This window comes from Pseudopodoces humilis, chromosome 2 (genome assembly GCF_049639895.1).
Source record: "Pseudopodoces humilis isolate 2021_Gansu_Grassland_sample_001 chromosome 2, ASM4963989v1, whole genome shotgun sequence".
Lineage (NCBI taxonomy): Eukaryota > Metazoa > Chordata > Aves > Passeriformes > Paridae > Pseudopodoces > Pseudopodoces humilis.
In genome coordinates, this window is record NC_142201.1 from 39685040 (window position 1) to 39692704 (window position 7665).

At 47.2% G+C, this 7665-nt stretch overlaps 1 protein-coding gene across 9 annotated transcripts in view; it reads right to left on the reverse strand.

Moving 5' to 3' along the window:
- Positions 1–7362, reverse strand: part of MBNL2 (muscleblind like splicing regulator 2) — a 106541-nt gene extending 99179 nt beyond the window's left edge. For 7 of the 9 annotated variants that reach the window (XM_005516449.3, XM_014249276.2, XM_088052166.1 and 4 more), the window contains exon 1: positions 7232–7362. The gene's annotated coding sequence lies outside the window, so the exon portion shown is untranslated. Of the gene's footprint in view, positions 1–6501; positions 6521–7231 lie in introns of those variants that run through there. The other 2 variants (XM_088052167.1, XM_088052165.1) reach the window with 2 other exon arrangements.
- Between the last annotated feature and the right edge of the window lie 303 nt (positions 7363–7665).

Genomic DNA, 7665 nt, shown 5'->3' on the forward strand with positions numbered 1-7665 from the left:
TTACAAAGGTATGTAAGATCATGCTACCTAACAATAATAAATGAAGTTGGCAGTGCTTATTTTCTATAGGAGTTCTTTATAGGTCCTTTAAAAGACCCCAAATTTATCTAGCTGTTTCCAATTATGGCCATTTCCAAAGATTTCTTTTTGAGACAATGTAACTTCAAGAGTACTAGCAGCTCAAAAAAACCCCAAAAACAACAACAAAAACCCAAAAAAACCCCAAACCCACCAACCCACAAACAACAACAAAAAAAGAAGTCAAACCAAAAAACCTAACCTTCATGGATATCCATTCATTCTGCTCCTTCTTTCACTCTATTATGCAGAAATCAACAAATAACTAAGAACCTGCTGACAAAAATCTTGCTGGAGTAAGCAAAGTGGAACTACAGCAGTTTCAATTATTCCTCCTGTTTAGAAAATTCATTATCTCAACCCTAAAAGCCTCCTGCACAGTTCTGTACTAATGACATTTTCCCCCATCCCAGTTTGTTTCCAGCACCAGACTCCCCCAAGGACTCAGCAGCAGTGGGGACCAGCTCTAGCAGTTTAGGAACTGCTCATACCATGTAAGAAAAAACCACTTCAGTCATCTTTGAAATTTGTAAAGAAGAATGGTGTAAGCTTTCCAGAAAGCAAGAGCAGTGCTGTAGTAATCCTCCTGTCAGCCCCAGGGCCACCACCACAATTCAGATGACCAAACTCTTCTGCTGCTTTGTGAGGGAGGAGTATTGAGATCCACCCAGCTCTGGCCTCCAGTTATTGCCACACTATTAGTCAAGTGGCCTCTTTACAGCTCAGGAAGTGGACAGATTTTTCTTCACCCTTCCTCTAACTCACAACAGCAAGGACAGGTTATTTTAAAATAAAAAATGACTGCCTGAAACCACCAACACCATCTTCTGATGGAATGTTAATTTTAACATAGGCCTGCCCTCATCCTTCCTGTCCACAATCACTATGGCTCCCACAGGAGGCATATCCAGGTCTAACCATTCCCAGGATTCAACAGCTTGTGTCTCCAAGACAAATCACATGCCTCTCTTGTGGGACCCAGCAATCCGAATGACACAGCACACTTCATCTGCCATGGTATAAACTGGACTGGGTTATCCAAGGAATTAGAGGGGAAGAACCAGAGAAATCAGATACTCTCCAGTAACTGCAAGAAGCAGAAGAAATACACTCCACTACAAACAGGAAGCAAAGAGCACAAAGCATTATGAAATTAAGTGAATGAATTGAGTAATGCAAGACCTATCTCTAACTGCCAACAGGCAATACACAATTCCAAGAGTGAAATATATTATATACATTGCATCACCCAAAGCTCTCTAGATGAGATAAAAATCCCATATCTTTTTTCCCCACTCCTCACAATACAGCGCCCAAGACAAGCAGACACCAAGAAGTACTTCATTCACCTGTTCTGCAAATGTGAAATCTAAGGTGCTTATATTAAAGCTTCTTTATTAGATTTCATTAACCTGAAAAGCCAAAGCTAAAATTTATTCACTGAAAGATTACAATAAAGAAACAGCTTTGGAAAGACTAGCATTAATATATTGCAATGGAAGGTAGCAGAATGTCCCAGAATTATGAAGCTTGAGAATTTCAGCAGATGCTTTGACACAGGGTTGAACATGATAAAATCCCCAAACCTTATCACTTTGCGTTTTTTAAGAAAAGCCATTTCTTTGTAGTCGTCTTGGCACTTTCACAGATCACACCTGGACCAACCTGCAAAGCTGATCATATTTTTGACCTAACACTTTACAGAGAAGTTGAACATTATGGATATCACAACACTACTGCAGTTATGGAAAGAGAATTGCCTCATTCAGGCAAGTGAAAGCATGACCAGCTTCCCAGGAACCAGAAAGCCTCAGCAGACTAAGGACTGAGAAACTCCAAAATCTTGCAGATCTCATCAACAGCCGCAGGGCAAGGGCCTAAGGGCTCAGAGACCCACACATCAGCAATGATTAAAACCACAGTCAACTCCTGACAAACTCTGCTAGAATAACATACCCAAAAATCACCCTGATGTTATCAGTATCTCACCATATGCATAGGATAGAAACCCTCAAATGGAGAAATTGCCAATAAATGCTGAAATAACGAATGCATCAAAGCCTATACTAAGTCTTTCCATGCTCAAGGCCTATGACATCCATTCAGACATACTGCACAGCAAGGAAATACTCCCCTTTGTGAAAACCTTGTGCACACTTGGAAAGCCCTCTCAGGAAACAAAACGGCGCCTCGCCCATAGCCACCAACAGCCCGCTTATACAGCTCAAGCCAAGCCCATTTAGACATCTCTTAATCTTAAAATAGGGTGTCTTTTTTTCCCTGAGACCTGCAAATTCAACCACACTCCTTCCAGTCTGAAATCATTAACAAAATACTTGGAAGTCTTCTTCCTCCTTGAAACTGTCAGTCCTACCACTGCTGAGGAAACTCGTGGATATACTGTCCTGAGCAACCACTGGTTAATGCCAAATCTCCCATTCCTGAAAAAGATAAGCAACAAAAGCAACTATTGGCTCACTTCAGTAAGCCTAATGGTACCAGGGACATCAAATGAAAGAAAGGACATGGATCTCCCTATATTTTAAATAATCTCTTTTCAGAGGAGGTAAGGGCTGATATAAACTCAACCTCACAGACCTCCTTTTTGGTACCATCAGGCATGGAATATTTGTCTCTCACCAGGGGGGATGCCTCAAAGGGCCCACAAAAATATTATGAATGGTTTGGATCCTTCCTGGATAAACCAGGGGCAATGAAAAAAAGGCAACAGTAAAAGCTGCTTCCACATCACTTGCTCTTTCCCCTGTAGAGACCTACAAAGCTCAATTACCTATACACTACGTTTTAACATCAGTGTCAAACAACCAGGTGAATTAGCCAGCAACAGTCTCAAATTCTGCCAATGTGAAAGTACAACAGACCTATCTAACCTTCAGCATAAACACTGCAGCACCATCCAAACAAGGAGGAATAGCTGAAGTAAAACCTAAACCTGGAATTCAGTGGAGAGCAGAAGAAAGCCCTGTCAAGAGTTTGCAGCCACAGACAGACCCTAGGTTTGTTGCTTTAAGATATATGATCCCAGCTGGTCAGAAGTATTTCTGGACTTTACACTGACATTATACTTCCATACTGAAACGCTGCTCAATAACAGCACTGCTGTCTCAGCTCTATCTAGGCAAAGAGTCATCTGTGTCCCCAGTGCACTCTGGGCAGCCCAAGAAGCCTTCCAATCTAGGAAATGTGATTCCTCCAGAACGTGTGATGTATGTCCTTCCCCAGTAACACAGCATCATCCTCCCATCTTCCAGGCTGCATCCTCACAGTGCTCAAACATCTACCCGCTCTCCCGCAGCTCCCCATGTCCCAGCCCTGGGCAGCAGCAGAGCTACCTTGGGCTCAGCAGAGGAACAGCCCCTGATAGTCATCACTCTCATCAGTCACCCAACGAAAGCTCAACACTTCCTGCATGAAACGGACATGAACGTGTTGGCATGCAACTGCAAGGCAAGATGAACTGTTGAGTTCTTCAGCGCTTTTAAGATTTTTGAAGAGGTCTAGTCTTTCTTCATACCTGTAGTTGACTGAGCCATATATTTTTATTCTGAAGCTAGCTGAGTGTTTTGATACTGTGTTTCTCTAAAGCCCTCAGCCAATCGATTGTGTCAAACGCAGTTACCACAAATAATCCAACCACAATGATCAAGACAGCAAAATACACAGGGAAAGAAAGTATCAGCAGAAGAAAAGAAAGAGATTGTTTTTGTTTTTAAAGGTTTATTCATGAGAAATGAGTGACTTGAAACTGAAAAGCATTTTTGATTAACACTCTGCCTTGACTTTCATTTCAATGACATTTTAATGAACACTTTCTAAGTAGCTCTACTTGCAAATGAACGTGGGAGAATACTGAAGAAAGGTAATGGGAGGAGAAAAAAATAATCCATCAGTCATTTTATTTCTTAGATGCCTCTGAGAAAATAAATAATAATTCATCAGGGGAAAAGTGATCCAGCAAAAATTTGACTGTTAAAAGACATCTGGAAAGGAATAATAAGTAGACTGGAAGAGTCTGAATTATGATAGAGGGCTATGAAGAAAAATACAGTGTGATCTGGAAGCCAATTAGGTGATTTTGTAATTCTTCAAAGATGAAGGCAGCATGTTCACATCTGTCCCAAGTACTTCAGCCACAGAGAGCTAACAATAAACTGTCAGGAAAAAAAATGTATAGAAGAGCAGTAAATGTGATTGTAGGACTGGCTGGAGCCATGAGAAGTGAGATTTCTACCCTGCTAACTGACAGCATGAAAATACCTTCTTTGATAACAAGTTTAATGTGATTCATAGTTCTTTATTTCTATTTTTGTTGCCAGATTCAACAAAATTCAGAAACATTCAAGTAGAACTATAGTAAGACCTGTGAGGGCCTATTAAAAGGGGAGTAGGGAGTGAAGGCAATATAAACAAGAAAACTGTTCATTTACCTAGCATGGTATGACTTTCAGTGAGAACACGCCAAATCTAAATAAATTAGGCTATATAATTCTACTTGGCAGCATAAGGAGTAAAATAATCATGTAGTGTTGCTGAGATTCCAAGAGCTACCCAGAGGATGCAAAAAAAATCTAACACCATCAGGCAGCAATGGGAATACCAATTTAATACACTTTTTCTTTCTCACTGCCATAAATCAGGACAAAAAGTTAACAGAACTTTTTCCAGCATCTTGTAACCAATCTTTTAACCCAAGGAAAAGCCATACTAAGAAGGCTCCCCAAATGGCACTCACATGCCATTGGTGGCAGGATTCATGTACAACTTTTACTATGGTAGGTATTACCACAGTTTAAGAACCCTTAGGTTAGGAGAAAAAGCATTTAGTACTGCACAGTACAATTCTAGAGACTGCAACCAGCAGAGAAACTGCAGAGCATCTGGAGTATAGAAGATGAAAATTTCACCCACCAAGTGTTAGCAGCAAGTAGACTTTATTTTTAATCTTCTTATGACAACTGTTATTCTATAAAAGCCAAATTTAAGAAAATGATGCTCAGATGAAGATTTCAGCATCACAATCCCAAACATACCAGTTCCAAAGATTAGACATTTTGGCAGGGTTGCTGTTGACTAAACCCAGGCCATTTCTTCAGAGAGAGGGCCATAAATAATAGAGGACATAAAATTCAGAGGAGAAGGCATGTTGAAGTGACCCATGCTGTACCATCCACCCACCTCTCTGCACAATGCAGATAGGTACCACTCCTGTGGTGACGGCAGGGATGCCGCAACAAAACAGCCCATCTCTTCAGCTGCAGGAAAACAGGCACTGTCCTGCAGGTTACCTTGCACGGACAGACAGACAGACCCCCACACTGTACCAGGTCCATGGCTATTCCAGATTTCACTGACACGCAGATAAGCCATAGCACATGCCTGCAACTACGGCAAGTGCCCAAGACTGGCATGCCCCAGCTGGGAGCTCCAGCCTGTGGCAGAAGTTCTGTTGCTATGATCTCCAGTGAGGAACACTGGAGCTGGCACCCCCCCACCACCTCATCAATGGGGAGAGAAACTTGCAGGGCTGGCTCTGCCCAGGGGTTCACGCATCCTCTAAAAGCATGAGGTTGACACTGCACAAAAGGGCCTTGTCCACAGTAGGAAAAACTATATCCCTTCCAGCACCAGTGTCAACTTTACCCGACAAATGCAAATAGTACCAGTGCCAAATACAAGCTCCAAATTGACATAATTGATGCTGGAGCAACCATGTTTTTAAACTTTAAATATACTCAGAAACTCTATGAAAGACACATTCTACTAGTCCTTGAGAGTAACTTTAGAGCATTTCCCAGAAGAGTTGAAATATGTATTTGGCCCTAAAGCTTACCGCAAGTACCTTTTTCATTTGCACAGTGTGGTACGTGCACACACGAAGGGAAAATAGAGGACAGATGGCTAAATCTATACGTATTTACCAAGGTATGAATACCACGTTAAAATCACAAGCACTAGGCCAAGTCACATGTTTAAAATTAATTACACTTCCGCTACTACCTACAAGTCCACACTGCTTTAAAAATCTACAAGTCTGAACAAGATACGTCAGTGTGACACGATCACTTAAGTATATTAATCCCACATGGATATCCTCTGCAGCTGAATTAAAGGCGCACAAGTTATTCCTTGCTACTGTTCAAATACATATTCAGCCACATTACTGCTGTCTCTCCCTCCCAGCAGAACCGTAAATATGCCCAAAAGAAACAGAAAACAAAACATCTGGAAACAGAAGCCTATCGGCAATATTCTCATAGTTCAAAAAATACGTGCGCATATTCTGTGCGTATGCAGACGAGTACATATGCACACAAGGAATAAATATATAGGGTTCCACGCAAAACCACGAGTAAGAAAAACATTTCATTTCGGACAGTTTCCCTCCCCCCCCGTCACACTCACCTTCACGGGTGGCAGTCCCGTGTCGTGTCCCCCCCCACGAACCTGCCCAGCGCTATTCCCCGCTGGCCGCAGCGAGCCCCCGGCGCAGGGACGAAGCGGGCGGGCACGGAGCGGGGAGGGAGGAATTTGGAGGAAGCCGCTGGAGCGGCCACGGCCCCACGGGGCCCTTTCCCTTTCCCTTCCAGAAGTAACACAAAGTTATGACTCCCGCTCGCCGCTCTCCCCGCTCGCACGCCGTGCCAAATGCTGAGTTAACAAAACCATAAATCACCGCTGAACCAGACGCGACGGCCCAGCAGCAGCGCCCGCCGCCTCCCGCCCCGTCCCACGCCGCGGCGACTTCCCCAGGGAAGCGAAGGGGAGGCGAGCGCCGGGGGCAGCGGGCACCCGAACCGGCGCGGAGCTCGGGGCGCCTTCCCGCGTCCTTGGCGGCGGCAGCGGCAGGGACGGCGGGTCCGGGTGCGGCGGGACGGGCAGCGCCGGCAGCTCCCCGCGCAGGGAGGCGCCGCGGGCCGCCGCGGCCGCCAGGCTCCCCCGGGGCCGGCGGCACCGCTGCCGCGACTCGTCCCCGGGGCGCCGGGCAAGCCGAAGCCCCGCCGCCGCCGCGCACCCGCCGCGTCCCCGCGCGGCCCGGCCCCGCGGCGAGCGGACACGGGCTGTCCTCGCGCCGGGGCCCCGCAGCCGCCCCGGAGCGGGGCTGGGCAGGCGGCGGCGCGGGGGGCGGCCTTACCTCGGAGCGGAGCGCGGAGCGGGGGTACACCCGCTTCTCCCAGCCGGGCGGAGGCGGCTCCGCGCAGCGGCGACTTGTCACCTCTCCCGCCGCGACCGCGACGGCGGCGGCTCCTCGCGTAGGGGCGGTCCGGGCCCTCCCTGCCCGGGGCGGGCGCCGCTCGCCCCGCCCCGGGGCCGGCCCCCCCCCCCGCGGCCCGCCCCGCCGGGCTCCCGCCGGGGCCGGGGAAGGGGCAGCGGCAGCGCGGGGGCCGGGGCTCCGGCGGGGTGCGGGCCGGGGCTCGGGGGGGGGGCGACCCGGCCCGCGGTGTTTCGCCTCGGGGACGGGCCCGAGCGTTTCCTCCGCAAAACAACGGGGGCAGCGGCGCGCGGGCGGGCGGTGCTGCAGAGCGGCCAAAATCCTGGGTTTGCGTCGTGTCGTTCGGCTTCCTTTTG